Below are 19040 nucleotides of genomic sequence, written 5' to 3' on the forward strand. Positions count from 1 at the left end.
GAGGTGCTTTCCCTTTGGCACTTGACCATGTGAAGGGGCAGCGTGGTCTAATGGTGTGGTGCATGAAAACTTGCCAGAGAGTGAGGAAGATGCACAATGAACAGCAAGATGCTACATCCAGTTCTCCAGCACTTAGCTAGCACAGATGACTTCAAGAATTTGAAAATGCAAAATGCTCCAAGCAACAGCATTTTGTGAGACTACAGTCATCTCCTTCCCCACTTTCAAAAAAAAACATGAGACGAGAAGGCTGCATTTTGAGTTACAAGGTTTAGCAACAGAGCAGGAAGGAAATGAGCTGTTTGCCTGAATGTGATTTAAGTAACAGTGTTTGCTCTGTTACAAGCCTGTCAATGAAGGGTGTCTTTGTCAAACTGGGAATCCGAAACGTGGCTCCCACAAAAAGCATAGCAGCAGGCTCCCGTGTGTGTGTGCGGGCAGTCACAGGATGTGGCTCATTTGAAACCTTTAGGGATATTATCGCAGAGGAAATATTTGTACCCAGTAATGGCAAGAGTCCATCTCAGACAGCCACACACGTGCACCTCCAGCTCTGAACCAGAAACTAGTAAAATTCAGTAAAATGGAGTCCTCAGATTGTTATGCGTAGGTGAAATGTGCACTATCCAAACAGACAGGAGCGCTTTAAGGACAGGAATATGAGATTTGATAAACCTGCAACGAAAAGTACCTCCATCCCAGCAAACCCCAACAGCACGTAGCAGGACAGGTGGTTTTGGGGAGCAAGAAGATACTTGGACTTGGCATGCTGATTACTGGAGAGAGAGAGTTAAAAGAACATTCCTATCACCAACTGTTGTCTAGTAAATATCACTCTTTCCAATGCACCCTTTATCTTCTGCTTTAATTGAATGCTTAACAATAGTTAATGAGATCCACATCCGCTAGATGCACAAAGCTCCTCATGAGCTCACTAGTTTGTTTAAGGAAAACCTTTGGTTTCTGATTAAATCCCCCAAATCCCCACAGAAGAATAAGAAGGTGGAAATAAACCAAATGCAACAGTTTAGTCCGGAGGCTAATTTACTATGGGGATTTCCTACAGACAGGAGCTGAAAGTGGCGATGGCAGAACAGTCCCTCATCCATCCCAGTGGGAGCACACACTGCTGGGGCACTTCTCAATCCCCCAGAGAAGTGCCAGGTAGCAGGGCAATTCAAACTAGCCACCAACAACTTCAGTGTTCAGGGTGGGAAAGGCTGCCGGCACAGCCACCCCTCACAAAGCTCCTTTGTCTCACCACTCACTGCTGCAAGCACTGGCCCTGCAGCCCCAGCTGGGTGCTGCCATGCACCATTATCGAGGTCACTGTGGAATTCCTCGCTGTTAGCATCATGCTGTGCTGGTAGGGATTTAACTTAAGCAGCTGCAATACCCCTGCTTCTCTTGACCTAAACCCAGGGAAGCTCTGGTCTGGGAGAGGAAGTCACCTAGTGGGTACAGGGCGAGGACAGCGTGTCACTAATGGGATAGGCAGACTTGACGTGGAAGGCTGAGAAGTGCTGACAGTGATGTGATCAGGGAACAAAACAACCCACATCCCCAGCATTGGTTATGGGGCTCCCAGGGTGCTTTACAGCATCAGTTTCTTACATGTCCAGGGTTTCCCACTGACAGAAGCTACAGGACTCCTTCTCAAGGTGTTCCACAGCGGCCAGCCAGGGTAAGGCCACCAGCACTCAAGTGTTCCAACGTTATGACACCAAACTCATCTCTGGACGAGGGCAGGAAAAAACATCCTCAGTGAAGAGGATGTGACTCAAAGCAGCCATGGTACCCTGCATCCTTGACCCCTTTACGGGCCTGCTGAAATGCTCCTAGACTTGCAGGGACCCGGGCTGCTCACAGGGCATGGCTGAGTGTAAGGGCTGGCACCAGCGTGGAGCTCAAGGATGCTGCTTCCAGCTGGTCCATGGACAAAACCCATCCTCAGGCAAGTACAGGGGAGCTTGTTCTTCCTTCACCCAGACCAAAAACTGAGCAACAGCTGCCTGCGACAGCACAACCACTCTGCTCTCCCCCATCTCCAGTTTAACATCCAAATGAGCTGGAGCTGCCCTCAGCAGGGAAAGCCAGGCACACAACAGGCTGCTGCACACCTATGTTGCAACACCCAGTAGAAATCCACTGCAGTGTCCTGGTGGGAAACCAAGGAACGTTTCACGCTTGTCCTTCAAGTTTTGGGAAGGAGGTTGTGTAACCCCCTTGATGCGAGAGCCCAGCCCAGCCTGCAGTCCAGGAGGGCACAGACAGCTCAAAATAACAACTTAGCTCTTTCTAGAAGAGCAGGAAATTACTGTTGTTTTGATTTGTGGTATGACTGGACTGCAGTACAGCCTGTGGCATCCACCCATTCTCTCGGAGGGGTTATGTGAATACGGGTCCCTTCACTAACTGTCCTCTGTGCTGTCTATTTCGGCTTCAGCACATGATCCATGGTCAAGGCAGACTGAGGAAGCCTAATGAGTCACTTGCTTCTTTGTTATCCAGGAATATTTTTTTTTCTCTCTGAATTGGAGTCCTTCTGACTCTTATTGCAAGATAACCAAATGGAACCAGCAGAAAAATTAGGGAACATGATGTAACAGTCCTTTAGGATATGATCTAAAAGCCTCTTCTTGCCACAAAATTCAAAGCAGCCAAACCACAGGACAAAAACAGCTCAGAGCCCATTGTCTACTTTTCTTACACTTACAAGACACTGATGATCTTTACTCTGTGGAAAAACAACTCCAAATAGTCACCCCTCAAACACGCTTTTGTCTTCCATTTTCCTCATTTCTTTATTAATTTCCCCAAGTACGTCCTAAACAACATCTACTTATGTATCATAGTTTATATGGAAGCAATTAGTTTTATAAATTAATCATAATGCACATCTAAATCTACATTGAACTTGCATCCAAATCATCATCACATTGTCATGGTTATATGATTTATTTCGATTTAACCACCACCAGTCTGTTTAGGAGGAAAACAACCCTCACAGAGGACCCAGCCATTCCATAAGTTACCACACTCTCAGTTCCACTCCTATAACTGAAACAGAGCTGCATAACATAACTGAATGTCAGATACGAGGTTCTTACATGCAACAGACAAGATATTGTTGCCTCTGGCATGACCTTTACTGGGCTGAACACTTATCCTCTAAGATACAGGCAGGCTAAAAGCGGTGCTTCTCAAAGATGACACAGGTGGAAGGATTTATTTTTTTTTTCCAGTTATTTACACAGCTGTACAAAAGCCTGTTTGAAATCCCAGGCATGGTTGAAGATGGAAGGTAGACTTGGTTTGCCTGAGCAGTCTCCAACATGAACTTGATCTACAGACACACTGTGGTGATCTGTGCTGGATGGACTGTGTTGATGAGGATAACTGACATCCCTGGCAAAGTAGCTTCCTAAGGACCAGAAAAAAACATGTGGAAGAAAACGCATAAACTGAAGTAACAAATATCTGTTATCTGCGCTTTGGCAGCCAGCCCCTCAACAAGCACCTTCTTCTCTTTCCTACCCCAGGTAGCTACGAACACATTCTTGCCAGGTGTTTTCACACAAGTTTATTTTAATGCATCAACAGATGGGACTGATCTGGCAGCTTTCACCACTGCATTTTGTTGCTTTACGAGTTACAAAAGGTCTGAGGAGGTCGGATCAGGCTCACGCAGTAGGAAGCACAGCTTGTGCTGCGCTCTTCCCTGCACTCTGGAAACACCTAAAGCATTTTGATGCAGGTCCAGCTCATTCACTTGTACCTTTCCAAACACTGTCCCATGAGTTCCATAAATTCTCCAGTCAAAACTGTGCTCACAGATAGCAGGCACACGAGATGGATTCATTCTGCGGAATGGAAGTCATTCATCCACCTCCTGCCCCAGGCTTCTCTTTTCCACGTGCTCTTCTGCCTACAGAAAAACATATCAGAGGTTTAGCATATGCATATACACCCATGCACAAGCACTTCTTATCTTTACGGATTGGTTGTCTTCATCCAAGTCCCAGCCGGATCCAAAATAATATGGAAAATGGAACAAAAAATATGGTGTAGCCATATGACCTGTATCTGAGCATGTGATGAAACAGACACACTGCACACAGTGGAACATGCCTTGGTCTCCCCATTAAATCTGTGTGCCTGAATGAACCTGAGGCTGTGGTGTTTGAAGTCAGAAGAGGCAAAAGAGCTGAGCTAAGACTCTTTTCCCTTGTTTCAAGCCTTCCCCTCTCTTATTTGCCAGGACAGATTTTTCCACCTGAAGAACGGGTGGTGGTTTCCTGCATGCCTTGAGAAGGCAGGTATGTCAGTGCTCACAGCTACTCTCTGTTCACCAGTGCCTTTGCAAAATCCCTTAATGGAGAAAGTGTGTATGCGGCTGGGGAAAAAGAAACCTCTTCCTTTTGTGGTGTTAGATCTGATCTCAGCAGACTATGGCCTGACACTGAACTAGGTTAGAGCTAGATGGTTGCAGTTGATGGCATGGCTGAAGGGGTGGCTACACTTCCTTATCTGGTCTTCAAAAAAGTGTTTTCTTATTTTCTGTTCATATCAGTACCAAGAAGGCCAAGACAACCAATGTATGTCAGGTGGTCTTCCTCAGGCATGCTTCTTCCTTCCCTGGCCTCCATCCTAAGGAAAATGCCTTAGACCTTCTTCCCTGCAAAAACAGCAGAAGCAAAGAACTCTGAGCTGGAGCCAAGAGGAATTACTGTGTGCAAAAAAATCCCATTGCACTTCAGATACTTTTAAAAGAAACTTTGCTAGTATAACAGGACCTATTTCAGCTCCTGCAGGGACAAGAGAACCAATGCAGGACAACTGAGTTTCTGATATATAGCGAATAACTGCTACTCACACCTCATACAAGGATAAAGACAATAGATCACATGCCAAACAGGGCACTTTCACACTCCTACAGCCCTGAACTCTAGTTCGCAACAGAATCAACACTTTAGTTTTGGTCTCAATTTTTGTAATAAAGCACTGGCCAGTAAGCAGAGCACATGTTCTACAATCAGTCTATCTGTTCCCAGAGAAGAGCTGAAGTAGTCACCTGTTTATACATATTCAAATACTTTCAGTTCCTCTCTCTATCAGAGGGGTAAAAATCAATTTTAACCAGCTACAGCTATCCCCTCACCAGCCTTTAACTGAAACCTGTCTACTAAGTTCTCATGTTCTGTTCAAGTTTGACACAAGGAAATGTGTTAAACTACACATTACACCTACAAAACAAAGAGCCCACTCCACCAGAATTCTGACTAAATCTTTCTACTGAATTTGTGGAAAATGCTTATGCCAACAGGAACTTTTTTTTTTCCTCTTCCTTTAAGCACATTAATTTTTGGTGCTGTTTTTCCCTTGGAAAACTCCAGACCCAGACTAGCATCTCTGGTTACTACATTTGGGCCCAAGTGACCCTATCCCATGCTCCGTTTTTGAAACGAGAGGGTCAGGCACCCAAAACAGGGAGCCTTAGCTTCAAGTAGTTCAAGTATAGGATTAAATGTAGGTCTCCCATATCCTGGGGAAACAGTCCACCCACTCCTCTGGCTGTGGTTAATCATCCTCTCAGATTTCATGAAAAATAAAACTCTGGCCTTCACCATTTTGAATGAGAACATTGCAGCTGTAAGATGCCAAACAGTAAAGAAAACATTTCCCCAAATCACGTTGTTCTACCATCAGGGAGGGTATGTACAACTTGAACTTATAATGCTTGGGTTTCTTGGCTTTTTTCCCCCCTTAAAAAAGTTCAGAGTCTGATAGCTTTAAAAATGGCTTATGTAAAGCCAGGCTTACAAGAAGATTTGTGCGCACCCCAAATCTAAACCCCAGGTTTATAAAAAGCCTTCTTTAAAATAAAGATCTTTTAAGTTGCTGGGTTTTCCTAATCAAAACATAAATTTCCTAGAAACCCTAGGCCTAATTCCACAGGGCCCCAACCTTTTTGTCATTCCCCACTCCCATTTTTGGATCTGGTAATTTTTCCACCATAAGTCAGAGAATCGGAGAGGTCTGCTCCCAGGGAATGTGCCTGAGCCCACGAGGGCTGGGATACAGGGCTGCTTGGGGTGGGAGACGGTTTGCCTTGTGCCGAGGGGGAATCACCCACAGGCTGGGAGGATGGGATGGGGCCCAGCCATTATCTGACTGGCTCCACTGGCACCAGGGAAATGAAATAAAGCAGATACAAACAACGGGAAATGCTGCCAAAGCGTCATGCTCCGAATCCTCCAGAGCCTGTGGATGCTGTAATCCTTCATTGTCTGCTGAAATCGGTTCTTTATCTCCCCCTATTTGCTGTCATCGCGGCTCACTTCTACTCACTAGAAAAAAGTTAACGCAACCCAGAGCAGTGTGTTGTTATAGCGCTCTCGGTTGCACCTTCCCAGTCTCTCCCAAAGGACCCTGCCATCATCCACTGAGGGTGCAGTCGTGGTCTGGGATTTTTCAAAGCCCTCTCTCACTTACACATGGTCCTTTCCTCACTGTCACTCTTGTACCAGTGTGCTCTAAACAAGCTTGTATGTAATGCAAAGGAGTTCTTGCTCTCTGTAGAGCACATTTCTTCTGCCCAGATTTCATCTAAGCAAGCTAAAGCAAAGCTGTGCAAAGATACTTGGGCTTCAGAATAGTTGTCCAGCTTAAAAACAGAAGGTGAAATCATTGTTCAGTAGAAAGTGCACACTTAAACTTTCTTGTGCACTAACTCATCTCTACAGGCAAGCACTGATATTACTATAGTGAGTCATCAAAGCAACTGTATTTATAATCACACTCCCTGATGTTTCAAAACCACACAAGACCTAAATCTCATTATAGCAATGCTAAATGTTCTGATGGTCCCTCAGATGCACATGCTTTGGTTTGAAATTCTAGAGCATGACTGAGTTTTAAAGGAGAAACTGTCCTGTGAATAGGAAGCACTGAGACTCAACCTTCAGATCATCAGCCGTTGTCTAGGTCAAACTAAAAGCACGATGGATAAACCAACATTCCTGTGCACAATGCCATGGTGTGAATGGACAGACCTGTGTCCCCTGCAAAGCTCTCCTGCACAGACATCCTTGTCCCTGTTGTAGCTGTACATTTTGGAGTGACAAGCTGAAAGTTTTTGCAAGCTGAAAACTAATGAAACCAGTGCCTGGACTCAGGCATGTATTTCAGATTTGTTTGATGCAGACTATAACTTTTCCCAAAGTAGTGAGCAGACGTGAATAGATATATACATCTTATCCTATTCCAGGCAGTGCTGAATGGTCCCAGGCTGAAGGAAACATGATATATGGGAACAGCATAGATTGCCTGTTTAAAACAGGTTTCACTAAGATCAACAAAACTCGAGGGATTTCCACAAGATAGTCTCCTGGTCATGTTTCAGAGACTGCCTCAGAAAACCTTCTGTCTTTATATTCTGTATAAACTCTTCCCTCTTACTAACATATGCTACAAATAGTGAACGTCCATGTATGTTTTAGTGATGCTCTGCAGCTAGATGCATCACACATTGCTTTCAGCAGTGTTACGTTTTCCTCCCTTGCCTGCCTACATGCTTATAAACACACCTGATAATATAGTGACCCAGTCCTACCCAAAGAAATTACAAACAACACTTTGAGCTGCATCACTTCTCCTTACCACCATCAGGCTATATTGGTCTCTTCTGGCAGTAAGCTACCAACCAAAAATGCAGTGGAACAAACAGTTCACACAATCTTCTTGAGACCCTAAGAAATTACTGAAGCTATCCTTTTCCTGAATTGCATGGCAGCACTATGCAATTCAACCCATTGGGAGAAGAGTCAGAGAAGGAAAAACTCATCAAAACCACATCAGATTATCAACATGTGCCTTTTGCTCCAAGGACAGCATTCACTTTATTCCCTTTTGTCTTACTTCCCCTGACTGCTACAGGACTCGACCCACACATGTTCCAACAACACTGCACAAATTTCCCCTAATTGATGTCTCCACTCTTCCAGTCTCACTTTTCTTCTGCTCCAGACTAGAGCATCCACAAATCAGGATCTCAGCCTTATTCCCTGAGCTTCCTGCCTCTCGCTAGCAGGTTGCATGGCAAACCAAAAGCACGTTTTCCCCAGGCTACGTGGCTAAGCATACCTGAGTCAGACCTGCGGTTTCACACTGTCACCAGGAACAACCTTGATAGAAGAATATAAACCACCACCCTAGAGATGCCATTACGGAAGAGCTTTTCTATCTCCATCAGATTTATTTGACCACCCCCAGCCATGTAACCTCTCAGCAGCAGAAAGTAGGAAACTGCCCCAGTGAGCTTGCCAACACTGTCAAACACATTGCCTGGCCTACCTACACGGGGTCTACATCAGCAGATAAATGAGTCATCCTGAAGCAGGAGAGGTCTCAATAAACAGACATGACTTTCCACAGGCAGGAAAATAGTAAGTGTCATACTTTATACCTTTTCTTGTCCTGTTCCCTACTGCTGCTTGTTGCAGCACTAGGACTTCTGCAGATTTTTGTCACAGTCTGAGGATTCAGATTTCTCAGGGCCATTTTTTGAAAGAGAAGGCAAATGCACCATGAATTAGAAAGGAGGTTTTTGCCACCTGGGAATGCTGCCTAGGAGAGCAGATGTCATTGCACAACACAGCGGGATTATAGCCTCCCTGTGCTGCTCCCGCACCCTCCTCTGCTCCCTGCCATTTCTGCTGCAGGCATTTTGCTGTCAGTAAGAAGGAATCTGTGAGATGTTTCGTGTTGTATTGGCTGACTGAGGAGCTGATTATCACCATCACCCAATTCTACGTGTTTTTCCCTCTCACATAGATTCTCTCTCCAAAGCCACTGAGACTTAGGGGGCTGCTGACCTGTTTTCCAGCCGGCACAAGTTCCTCTTGTGGTGTCAAAAGAAAAGGCTCTCTGACCTCAGGATGGTAGCACAGGGAGAACACTCATAGTGAAGTGCTGCCTGTGAAAGCGTTGGGGACATCTTTTTGACTGTGCCTTGCTCCAAGTATTGACAGCACTTTGATACCCAGCAAACTTTTTGCTCCATTTAAAGGAGCATGATTTCTATCAAAAAGGCCTCTCTGGGGATGTAGGTTCTGCCTTACTCATGCTGCATCTTACCTGGTTTGCACAGATGTGATATGTTGCTTTGTATTGAGTTCCCCATCTCAGGTGCTCTCACTATTTTGCTGCTTGCTGGAGGTGCTCAGGGTAACTCCTGCCACTCCCCAGAACCTGGCAGCTTGTGCTGCCTGCACCAGACAATAGCTCAGCAAACAACAATACCCCAGAGGCTGGGGAAGCCCAGAACCTGCTGTGTGCAGATGCCCCGAGAGCCTGGCAGCCTCCGTGGTGAATGCCAGGTTCACCAGCCTGCACAGAGTGACATGCCCAGATTGTGTTGGGTGACTCAGACTCTGCTTCATCGCTGGGGAAGATGTAAGGATAAAAACCCCACACACTCACTCACAAAAGCACAGCAATCAAGCAGAGCTACGAGAGGATACAACACAGAAGGAGCTATGAGATGGTGCTTGGCCACTGTTCCAGCGGTAACTCACTGGCCTGCTTACAGCTCTCTTGCTCTGCAGAGACCTTGAATAAACTTCTCTCTTTTTCCAGCTGTTGAAGAAGGCCATGCTCTTTTTTCAGCACCCAAAAGGAGAAAGGGGGCATCCTACCAACCTCTTGCTCCCTCATACTAGTTTGGAAGATACCATATGGCAGTGTGCACCACCTCCTCCAGGCATAAGACGTACACACTTCTTGATATTTTAACCAAGGCTGCCTTCCACAGCTTACAGCCTCCTTCAGATATGATGTATCATGAGCAACCATCACTGTACTGTTTCTTTTTAAGCTCTGCCCAGAATGTATGTATACCATAGAAACTCAAATGCAGTTCACAATTAGTTTAAGGTCAGGTCTGCCTGACCTTTCTTCTTCCTTGTTCCTTTCCCCCAAAGCAATGACCACAGCAGTTTGTGGGGTGTATTTTCTGCTTGGAAAAGCCCAGGATACATGGGACATTCACACCCAAGCAACAGCAGAATCACCAGCATGTCACGCTCACTGTGCACCCTGATAAACTGGACTCATATGGAAAGTCAAACTACAGTGCATACAACAACCACCCATGCTGTGTGTGCACAAGAGGGACATACCCACAATGAATTAGTCACTACCATCATTCTCTTCAACGTACTTGCATCCTTATCTCAGCCTTTGATTTCCCAATTGTAAATACATAAGAAAAGTTCCCATATTAAAACCTTAGCCCAGCATGGTGTAAAATCAAGGGCACAAAGACACTACTTTAAAATGTCTCTCTGTACAGGTCAGAACCATCCTCAGTTTCAATTAGCCTGCAAAAACTGTTTCCACTTTCTCCGTTTTATGTTTCACTCCCTTCCTCTTCTCACTGTGCTAAGAGGGGCTGCTTGTATTCCATGAAGCGCTCCTTCATTGCTCTCACATCTAAGCAGAAAAATATTTTCTATGACATTTCAGGAAAGAAGCTGCGCAATTGTTAGTTCCCCTGTAGGTCTGTCAAGACGCACGCATACAGAGCTTTTACATTTCAAATCTATCTCTCATTTCTGTTAAACAACTCAAAATTTACTGTGAGAGTGGCAAGACACTAGAACAGGCTGCCTGGAGGAGTTATGGCTGCGCCACCCCTAGAAGTGCTCAAGGCCAGGTTGGACAGGACTTGGAGCAACCTGGTCTAGCGGAAGGTGTCTCTGCCTGTGTCAGAGGGGTTGGAACCAGATGAGCTTCCAACCCGAACCATTCTGTGATTCTGTGAAATTCAAAAGTGCACTGGTGAGTTTGAAACCACAGCTCTACATCTGCAGAAGTTACAGGGGCAGCAACTTGCTCTGGATGCTACAAAGGAGAGGGATCTTTGTTAGCAATGGGCGTTGGGCCACAGCGGTTTCGCGCACTCTCAGCAGACTTGGATTTAGTACCTATACAAGTCATGGGAAAAAGCCAGTGATTTAAACCAGTCAGATCATAGACTTATCTCTGAGCTACGGCGGCTTCTCTCTGCTGTCCTTGCCAGTTCCTGCACCACAGCAGATTGGAGGGGCTCTTTCTCGTGCATCTCTTCTTATTGCATTGCCCACCAAGGACCGCTGATGGCTGCAGTGCACTCTGCCTGCCTGGGCACATCACCACCCTCCCCTGGTGCCATGCACCTCACTCCCCACAGCACTTTACCCTACTATGGCTGCCATGGGCAGGGGGAAATAGAGACTCCCTGGAAGGAGGAGCTGTGATTCCAGGCTCCAGGATTTTTTCCAAGTGAGTTTATAGATGGGGATGGCTCTCAGGGCCTTTGATGGGAAATGCAGGTGTTTTTCAGGGATTTGTTTTCCAGCAGAAATACGCAGGAAGTGAACCCTTTCACATACACAGAACCCTCAAATTAAAATGAGTTTTCAACAAACGTCCCAGCCACCTGTAAAGGCAGCTTGTTTTCAGAGCTGGATTCCCTGGGAGCATTGAGGAAAATAACAAAAAGTGACAGAAATGTGCAAGCTGATAAAGCAAGCACTGCGAGAATATCTTCATCACTTCCATTCACTAAGGCTAGCAGATGCTAAGTTCAAAGCAAGGAAAAGTAGAGCCTCCTTCAAGCAACACTCACTTCAGCTGTGGGAATAGTTGCTACAAGATGTTGCTAAAAGTTTATACAAGTTTAAAAGGTGCTGAAATTACTGAAAGGAGAAAGCATCCAGGGTTATAGATATTGATTCCTGTGCAGGTGATCACCAAGCCAAAAATTGCTGGAGGCTGGGAGAGCATTTGGGAAAGTATGACTACATGCCTGCCTTGAGGCTGTAATTTCCTTAGGGCACCTGTCATCCAGTGATGGGGATGGGTTCTGAAGCTGGAAATACCTCTTTGTCCTGGCATTCTTCAGCCTTTCCTACACTTCGGAGGAAGGACACAGCAGGAAGTGAGTGACTGGCATAGGGTACCAGGCATGAGAGAGAGATGCTCACCTGCTTCCCATATTCAGCCCAATGGTTACATCCATCCAGCCAACGTGAGCAGCTTTCCATCTTGCCCATGGAGCAGGCATCAGTGATGGACAGATAGTGCAGAAAGATGACCAGGGGCAATAAAAACGACAGAGCATTTTCTAGCAGTCCAGAAAGCATTTGCAGTCAGTCTGCAGCCCTCCAGTGTGCTCTGCAGCACTCCCGGTCTTACACCCTCCTTCAACTCTTTCGGCTACGGGTCAAAATCTGTGCCATTCTGTACGTAATAAACAGCAGCTGCGATTAACCTGAAGGGAGGAGGGACTGACCTGGTCGTGGTGCCCATAGAGAACAGCGCCCAGCAGATCCCATGGGCTGCTGATAGTTAGCGCTGGCCTCCTGCGATACCACACCACGACCAGCTCTCCCACCACCCTCTCCCCGTGCTCCCCAGCCCCGCACGCTCCCACACCGCTCTCCCCGACAGCAGCCTGTAGTGCCGGCTCTTCCCGGTCCGCCGGCAGGTCCCCGGAGCTGGGCGGGCACCGCCACCTAGGGACCCGGCAGCAGAAGGCTGCGGCACCCCGCGCTGCCCGCCGGGGCCACGAGCGGGTTCGCCTGCAGATGAGCCCGCAGGGTGCTAGGGGCACGGCCGGAAAGGAAACGCGGAGGCAGGCAGGATGAGAAGCACTGGCTGTGTCATGGGGGGGACGTCACACAAACGGAGGTGAGAAAAGGGGGAGTGCTCGAACACTTTCTCCATCTGGCACAGGCAGCCAAGCACAACAGTTTTAGGTACCCTTCTTCTTGGGGTACTCTCGATTTGTTTCACCTCTTTATTCTGTGCCATTTCCATTGTCAGCGTCAATCACAGTGATGCTGAGCACATGGTTGAAGACCCATCTGACAGCTGAAGAACAGATTGGCACCTGGTTTGTGCTGTTTAAAGTGCATTTCTTTTCTCGGAGTTACTCTGACTAAAAGATCCAGACACCCAGTGTAGTATGGGTACTGCACCCCATTTCATGGTGCAGTCATGCTTAGGGGCTCCCAAACCCACCCTCAAGTCCCACTCCTTCCCGCTCCCTCTGCTTAGGCTGTTGCTGTGTCCTTCCTTGCACCAGTGTGTCCTTGTGCCTGCTCAGTGGAGGACCCCCTTTTTCCAATCCTCGCCTTCGTGCTGCTGTAGCACTGACTGCTTACAATCCACAAAGCGCTTCTCACCCCTCTAATGCCCCTCTGTACAAGCCTTCTCCCACAGACATCAAGCCAACAAATTTTTCACCTTTGAAGTTGATCTCATACTGCTGAGAACCTGCTTGAAACCAGAAATTACCTTTCTGGTCAGCCTGAAATGCCTTGTCCAGCCGTGTAGAAGTTACAGTAGTAGCATAGTGGTTTGGAGACTAGGAGAAGGAGGTGAATTGTGCATCAGAAAAATAGTTTTGGCCTAAAGGGCATGCAGAACAGCATTTTATTTGCTAACCAGGGATAATCACCTACAACTTGGAGTTTCCCAGTGCACCCCAGCCTTACTCACCTCCCACCAGAAGCTGTGTGCTGGACTCTGCTCCCTCCTCACCACAGCATGCACAGATGATGTCTGGTGGGGTGATGTATCCCTGGTGTCTCATTCATCTCTGTGGTGCTTGCCACCTTCTCCTCAGCCCTTCGGTGCAGGGTTGGAAAACATCACCATGGGCCTTGTTTTGCTATTGTTCCTTGCCAGCATGTGGGATAGCTTTCTGGCACTCTCTTCTGCAGTGAGATTTTAGGATTTCCAAAAGGAAAGAGCACTTTCCTCACAGATAAACACACAGTATAAAAACTGTTTCTCTTACAGCAATTTTTGAAAGGCTCTGCTTTGCCTATGAAAATAAACAGGGTTCAGACCTCGACCTCATGGGGTCCTGAGTGACAGAAGTAAAATTATGAAAAAGGTGCCAAATCCATCAAAATGCATGTGCACTATGGGAAGGCACTGAGGCAAAACACAAGACATGCATGAAAGGCACTGCTTGCAAAGGGCAAAAGAGATGGCAGCCCCTAAGCGGCAGCCAGCACACAGACAGGGAGAGGTGCTTACTACTTCTCTGTATGCCTGCCACTGGTTAGCATCAGCCAGCCAGTAACAGCAGCTTTCCATCCTGACCTTGGGTGAGCACCAGCATGCGACACATGAGAGGAAAGATGTGGAGGTGGAAGGAAAAACAAATCAGTGCCTGGTAGCAGTGGAAATCAGTAATCTCTATTTTCACCTTTTCCATCCTCTATGTCCTCCACCACCTCCCAGTGCAGCTCTTGCAGTGCCTTCCCATTGCCAGTCTGGGTAGGTCACATGTGAGAGGACACCTCGAGTCCTGCCACCCTTCACCTCAAGAGGCCCACAGAGTGGAGCTGTTCTTTATGGTGCTGATGATGAAGGAAGGGAGAGACAGCAAATAGCACAATGTGTGTGGCTGGACAACTGAGTCATCTTGTCATCTGCATGCTCAGGTTTCTCTGGACCATGTCTTGAAAGGAAACGTGAAGGCAGGCAGAAGTGGAACAAGAGCTGCCTAGCACTACTGCAGATCCCACTGATGCCACTTGATGCAAGCACTAGAATTTTGCAGCAGTTCAAAAGAGACCAAACAAACCCACTGGAGAAGAGAAATCCATCGAGGACCATTACATACAAGTATGTTGTCTTGGATTAGAAAGTCCCTGAGCTGCACATCCGTGTCTGTGAGGGATGTATCATGATCTGCTGCCCTCCTCTTCTTCTCCAGAGATCCAGCGCTTGCCACTGCTGGAAACAGGAGCCAGGCTAGCAGGCTTTGGCATGTCTCTGATCAGCCACTCTTACATAGAAGGGCATATGAAAAATTGCCAACACAGGCATGCAATGCCGCCTTCTCTATGTTATTTCCACAGAATGAGGTCATTTTGTCTAGTGCTGCTCCCTCTTGAACTGGCAGCATGAACAGTGCAGACATGTGTCCTCTTGTGCACATGGAAGGCTCCTCTTTTGATCCCTTCACACAAACAGATTCAAGCTATCAAATTCCATTCCTCAGAAATGGATGTGGGCACTTAAAATAGTACCTACACATGATTTAGGTATTCTTTGTTTTTTTCTTTGAATAGCACTTCATCCTTTTTGATCACAATAATCAGTCACCCAAGCAGCATCCTTCTTGGCAAACAGCCTCACAGTTAAGCAGCCACCCTGGCGATACAGAGAAACACAGAATGTCTCTCACACAGATCTCCTCCTACACAGCCTCAGGAAATCCAAGCCTTCTACTTAGTGCTTCCTCTTTCACAGCTTCTCCCTTGCCACATGCACCATGACCTACATCTCAAACTATCGTCCCAATACTTTTCCATTTCTTTGCAGGTGTTGAATACCATGACTTTGTCTAATCTTTCAGTTGTAGGAATCTCCAGTATCTTCAGAAATTAAATCACAAGGTTAAGCAAAAGAATGGAAAATTTTATATGTTTCCCACATTTCATGCTCTGTCAGACACAAACACCATCTTACTTCCCCAATTTACACAAGTAGTTTTCTAGCAAGTGGTTTTAAATATGTACATTCCCTCTGGTGAAGACAGCCACTTCTGCTGGTCATGGGGCTATGTGAGACAAATTCAGGACAGAAGCTACACTAAAGAGTCAGCAGCACAGCACATCACATGTATTAATTATATTATAAACAAGTAAGTGTTCTGCCTCTAAGATCTATCTCTCATTTCTGTGGTCCGCCTCGCTGATCTGCCTGGAACAGCTCCTCCACCTCGGCAGACATCACTGAGGCTGCAGAGTAGGTTGAACGCTACAGAAATTATGGTTGTGACAGTAGAGGTGGCATCAGAAGCTCCCCTCAGAGTATCACTGACACTTCAAGGACTGGCCAGCACTGCAGGACTCCCAAGCATTTCAAGCAGGACTTCTTCACTAGTGGCTGGGACTAGGAGCTGGGTGCAGTGAATTTTACCTGCTTCCCATACTCAACCCACTACAGGGAATCATCGAGGCTGTACCAGTGTTTCCATGACACCAAATGAGTAAGCAGCAGGAACCATCAGAAGTGCAGAATTGTCTCAAAAAAAGATGAAAGGGAGAAAAAAAAAAAGAGAAAGAAAAAAGAAAAGAACAAAGAGGGAAGGGATGCGGAGAAAAAGAAGAAGAAAGAAGAAGGAAGGAAAAAAGAAAAAAAACCTATCAGCTTCTAGCAGGTGGCTTAACAGAAGTCTTGAGAGGGAAACCCAAACTCAACAGGAATTCCTGGACTGTTGTCATCATTTCACAGCCAGAATACTGTCTGGTTTCCAAATCCTCTGGGAAGACAACAAGTCCTAAAAGGTTTCTGGTTTCCTTTTTTGCCTCTGCTTAAACCCAGGCATGCCATTTTCTGCCTTCTGAGTGTGCCAGTCCCTGGTATATGCACTGAGCAGATGCCTAACCCTGGTTGGTTAGCAACAGCGTTAACTGGTGGTTATCAGTGTTTCAGCTGCAGAAGTCAATACTTCTAAGTTTCCCCGGGTTCCCCAACAAAATCTCAGCAGATGTGGGAGTAGATCACCTGGCGACCAACTCCATGTTCCTCATGCTGCCCACAGCAATGATGGCCTTCCCAGATGGTATGCAGTGAAGTTTTTGTACTATTTCTGAGTCTTATTATTATGTTTCAGATCAGGAAACTGCCTACATATGGCATGTTAACAGAAACAAGTAAAACTAGAAGCTGAGTGGGGGGAAAAAATAGAAAACAAATTCAAAACTTGATCTGGGAAGGAAGAGAGAAGCTGGTGAGTGGGACACATCATGGAGCTAATCAGACTAACTCAGATTACACAGAAATAGCAATTACTGGAGGAAGACCTGGTGGGAAAAACCCAGTTTTGATAGTGCTGTCACAAAGCTTAGGTTTGGGTTTTAGCCTACAGTTTCATGCAGTGAAACTAATCACATTTCAGACCACACTAAAGAAATGTAGAGTGCATTATCTTAGTAAGGAATTTGAGCTGTGCAGTGAAAGAAGAAACAGGAGGCATTTTTTGACAACATTATGATAGATGTGAGAACTTTCAGTCAAAAAAGTTACATGAAGGGAGAGATTGTATAATTGCTAATAGGACATTAGATTGTGTGAGGACTGAAGGGGAAAAAGGATTTAGAAAGCACTCTTAGAACCTGCTTGAGCTGAGAGGCAAAATGAAGGTCAGCTGCCCTTTAGCACAGAAGATTAGATTACAGCTTGGGATGGATGCTACAGAGTACAGGTAAAAAAATCATAAACCTAAAGGAACTTACAAAAGGAAAACAATCTGGAAGATGCAAGAAGCTATCCACAAAATGCAGTCAGAAAGACTCTGCAATAAGCAAGAGTGAAAGCATGCACAAAGTGTTACAGAAAGCAGAGACCAACACAACTTCTAACATATCCTTTGGACTTAATAAAGGGAAAGTCATTTGAAAAGAAAAAAATATAATAAAGGAGATCAAAGCTGAAGATACAGCCGCGCCCCCCCCCCCCCCCCCCCAAAAAAAAAAAAAAAGATTCCAAGAACATACAGTGAAATAAAGTTTCTCTTTGGGAAGAGGTAAAGACACAGTTTCCTCCAGTGGTGGGATATCGTGTGTAGACACTTCCCAAGTATTTACAGGTTGAGCACTGGTGCACTGCTTAATTGTTCCTCTGATATTGCAGTAAAGGATCTGGATGGAAAATCTAAGCTTATTAAGAACAGCTTGGTAAGAATCAGGTCAGCTTTTGTATTGCTCCTACCTGTAAGCTAGATGTAAAAGTAACCTTGGAAAGACAGTTTGAGTTGCTCAGGGAAATAATGCCTAGAACTCAACACACCAGACAATAGGGCTCATCAAAAGAAAGACTGCAAAATAATGGGTAAAAACAGAAAAAGTTTTTCCCTGAACCATAAAAGTCTGATTCTTAAAAAATCTGTCTCTTGCAGCCATGAACTGAGGACTACTGCCCTCCCCCAAACCCTCAGTCCCCCATCATTACCAGAGCTACAGAGTGATCCAGGATCATTATTCCTTCAATCCAGAAATAGCCTTGTTAAATAATGCAACCATTGAGCATGTCATGCCAAAACCAATATCTGTGTTTTCTTCACCTGTCACCTATACAGTGGTCATGCCAGGTTATGGGCTTAGGTTGATTTTTAGGAGTTTAAATGTTTTGGAAATTAACAAGCACATTCAGTCAAGCGTTAGGTTTCTGAAGTTTAATCACTCTGTCATAAATTCTGTCAAAACTGTTTAAAAGGATTCTTAAAAATGCTGAAAAGTCAATTTTTCACCAGTAAATTAAATGAAGGCCTGAAAACTTGCTGAGATGTTATTTAATAGAAAGCCTAGAGCAAGTGCTTGAGTATGCAACCCAACGGTGTAAAAGCTAGGGACACTGAAGCCCTGACAGCACCGTAGAAAAATCAATTAGAAATACACTATGATGAAAAGATCACTCAAGCTAACATCTTGGCAGGCAGAGACAAATACAGTACATCTAAGTATGTAGAAGAAATACATTATTTATATGGGTACAAAACGCAATTGATCCTTCTGAATTGTTGCTGTTTTCTGCAAAGTGACTGGTAAAGAAATCACTGGAGAAACTGCTGATGCCTGCAGCAGCCTCTCCAGGAGATCATGAAGCTGCTGCTCCAGGATAAGCCTATCCCAACACCTGCCCATTCAGCACTAGGCTGGCAGGGAAAGCAGCAAATTCCACAGGAATCTGTTTGGCTACTCCCAGTGTTCCTCAGGTCAAACCTTTTCCACCAGCATCTCAGTGACTCTGAAACTGCCAGTGCCATGCATTTGAGTCAGAAGACGTTTAGCCTTTTCTCAACAGGGCAGGGAGATCTTAAAACACTTTTCCTTTTTTAAGGGAAAAAATTAATGAAAAGACCACAGACCAGATCCACACTTAGTGCCTGCCAACAACTGCACATGTAGCTGATGGTTTGCAAGCATTTTTCATCTAAAAGGGTGCTGAGGAATGTTTTCTGCTCAGTA

At 45.7% G+C, this 19040-nt stretch overlaps 1 protein-coding gene and 1 long non-coding RNA gene across 2 annotated transcripts in view; one reads left to right on the forward strand and one right to left on the reverse strand.

Annotated features, from left to right (window-relative positions):
- The window catches only part of RAB19 (RAB19, member RAS oncogene family), a 327487-nt gene that overhangs the window by 127943 nt on the left and 180504 nt on the right, over positions 1-19040 (forward strand). The gene's annotated exons all lie outside the window — the stretch shown is intronic.
- LOC134162519 (uncharacterized) lies at positions 3558-17511 on the reverse strand. The gene is made up of 2 exons (XR_009964353.1): positions 13591-17511; positions 3558-4678 (listed from the first exon to the last, which is right to left on the reverse strand). It is a non-coding gene; the product is annotated as an uncharacterized LOC134162519 (long non-coding RNA).

Source organism: Pezoporus occidentalis, unplaced genomic scaffold (assembly GCF_034315485.1).
Source record: "Pezoporus occidentalis ecotype Australia unplaced genomic scaffold, CSIRO_AGI_Poc_V1 ctg19, whole genome shotgun sequence".
Taxonomy (NCBI): domain Eukaryota; kingdom Metazoa; phylum Chordata; class Aves; order Psittaciformes; family Psittacidae; genus Pezoporus; species Pezoporus occidentalis.